The sequence below is a fragment of the Galleria mellonella genome, unplaced genomic scaffold (assembly GCF_026898425.1).
Source record: "Galleria mellonella isolate WM207_F2 unplaced genomic scaffold, CSIRO_AGI_GalMel_v1 utg171, whole genome shotgun sequence".
NCBI classification, from domain to species: domain Eukaryota; kingdom Metazoa; phylum Arthropoda; class Insecta; order Lepidoptera; family Pyralidae; genus Galleria; species Galleria mellonella.
In genome coordinates this window covers 6,165,322-6,168,245 of record NW_026442014.1, presented here as the reverse complement: position 1 = coordinate 6,168,245, position 2,924 = coordinate 6,165,322, and the positions used below count along the sequence as shown (strand labels likewise).

The window sequence follows — 2,924 nt, the reverse complement described above, 5'->3', positions numbered from 1 at the left end:
AGAGCTACTAGTATAGTACTATATTATCTGTGAAAAGTATATCTAATCAGTATCTCGTTACTAGGTATTTTGTAATAGGGCCTACTTCGCATGCGTCAAATTGGATGTGTTCAATAATACATAATAATATAATTAGAACGATCCAAAAGTAATTTGTAGCTATTTTTAATAAAAAAAAGCCTACACCAATTTTTTTTTATTTAATGGGTGATAATGGAATGGTAACCCCATCCGCGCTAACGGTATACACCGGCGAGGCACCAGTGAAGGATGATAGATGAGGATGAAGCAGGTCAGTTAGCCCATCGTGACGAATTCATAATGAATTGTTCACGATGGTTTCCAGGAGAAACCACGTGGAGGTCGACCTATAATTGTGTGCATACTGCTAGTAATGGGGTTGTCAAACTCCATTGCTAACAATCCCTTCCCCCCCTGACCAAACCTACACCAATATTACTTACTGAAACAAGGACAGAAATCTATTCTAAACCCTTTCAAATTGTATTCCAACGCTTACTTAATGACTTGTGTCAAGCAAAAGGAAGTTCTCAAAGTATTGGTTAGCTATTAATACAATCATATAGAATTTAAAGCAAATTATTAGAGTTCATATTAAAATATGTTATATACAGTAAACAAAAATTATACATTATTAAAGATAGTAGTTATTAATTTCAAACTATATTCTTATCGGGGGTGTAACTCAGTGGTAGAGTGTCTGCTTCGCATGCTGAAAGTCCTGGGTTCAAATCCCAGCACCTCCAAATGTATAGTTTTTGATATTGTTACTTTTTAATTTTTTCTTAATAATTTTAATTATTAACTGTACTTAATAAACTCTATTAATCAATAAAAAATTATATAAAAGAAAAAAGTAATAAATATTAGGTTGATGATCAATAATGCCATCTACTGATCCATTATACTAAACTGAAAACGCTGATACAGTGTTTTGAAGTACTCGTAAAACATAATTTTTTTCATTTCAATTTCAAATCATGCTTAGATATTTTTTGTATATAAACAAATTGCTAACCCTATCTCATTTACAGGCTATTTAATTTCTATAGAGAAATAATAGCATACATCGTAATGTATGAGACAGCGCCCTCTAGTAATAGATATTGACAATATGTAGTAATCGCATCAAAAACGTGAGGCATGGACGATGACAAATATATGCAAAAAGCATAATAGCACAGTATAAAGAACTACCAACTTTTAGATAAGTACTTTTATTTCACATTGCTTCTGCAGTAGTAGTTATATTAACAATAAATATAAACTTTATTTATTTAAAAATATATCGCTTCTTGTTAGTATTGGTAAATATATACGTGTGTTATATTGTGAAAATGTAAAAAATGTGACACAAAATGTCACATTGTTTACATTTTCACAATCCACTGATTTAAAATAATTAAACAGAATGCTTAATGGCGCTTCCCTTTTTAATACTTTAACGAATAGTTGTAGTATTGGTTAGGGTATTCGGTCGAACCGGTGGTGCATGACCGTCAACTTGGGCGAGACGGTGGCACTACTGGTCCGTCGCAACCTCGCAACCAGGCTTCACCTCCGCCGTCTCTAAGACTCCAAAACGAGGAGATTGCGTGGGAGAACATCTTGCACTACCTCGGGGTCGACATCGACCAATTGCTGAGGACAGTGCTGCGAATCTCGCAAGCTATATTGCAGGCCCACGCAGAACTCCTCCAATCTCAAGGATGCCGTTACAGACGAAGATCTCCAGATTACAGACGAAGATTACAAAACTTACGCGCGCTAGTGGCTGACCTATGCTTGTATGATACGCATTATGCTCTCCGATGCTGAGGCACCAGAACATCGCCCTTTGCCTCTGCACGGGAACGAGGCAGTACGTCTGGAACGACGACCTCGCAATGTCGGGGTCCCTTCGATGAAGACGTTCATTAGAAGCATAGCGTACAAAATGTTCGCCCGTGTTGATAACGGGCCGTACCTTTTCTTGATAAGTATTGCACCGCTGCACGCTCGTCCTCCGGACTGTCGCCCCACTCCCATATATCGCCTGTGCGCAGGCGAAAGGTAACATTCCTTCCAAACGACGACTTCCCCTCTTTCCTCCTCTCTTCTGACCCATTGCCCCCTGCTCTCTCAATGCTGCATTTCCAGCGGCGGCCCTATTATTTATTTCTATGTTATTTATCTTACTAACAATTGTGGCAAGAAAGGCAAAGAGCCGTAAAAAATTATATATACCCCACATTCATATTAATTACCCTGGCGTAGTTATTTATTAAAAAAATATCAATATTAAAATCACTCTATGATTTTAATAAACGTAAACGCTAATGCTGTGAATAATATAAATCTGTGTTAAATCATCCTTAGTACGTAAAAAGATAAAGATAAGTAACGTAATGGAACGGGACCCTAAATAACGTCACATTCGTTCTTTACTCGCTGGATTTCAATCGACTTTATACTGGATTAAAGGATTCCAAACCCAAAGTGATTAATTCTCAAACCTTAAGATGGATGAACTACTCAGATAAATGAGATCTTATAATAATTTATTTAAGCACTCTAAGTACTACACAATTTAGTTTCTAATTTAAAATAAAATAAGAAAAACCGCTAATTATTAGTCAAGTTTAAGAAATAGAAATTTCCATATACGTTTGTAGTTTTAAGGGATTACTTTGTGAATTCCGAACACATTTTGATAATTTGTTTTTAAATCCAGAACCATTACTTTTCTATATTAATTTTGTCGCAATTTAATTCTTTGTGGAAAATGTAAATAAAATCATTTTTAATTTATTAAGTAATATATAAATTATTTTTATTTATACCGTAGATATATCGTATATTCGACATTTATTTTATTATTCAGAGCTTTAATATTTTAGGATAGGGATATAGTAAAAGAAAAA

The 2,924-nt window shown here is 34.8% G+C and overlaps 1 non-coding gene across 1 annotated transcript; it reads left to right on the top strand.

Annotated features, from left to right (window-relative positions):
• The first annotated feature begins 695 nt into the window (after positions 1-695).
• Trnaa-cgc (transfer RNA alanine (anticodon CGC)) lies at positions 696-767 on the top strand. The gene has a single exon. It is a non-coding gene; the product is annotated as a tRNA-Ala (tRNA).
• The last annotated feature ends 2,157 nt before the right edge of the window (positions 768-2,924 follow it).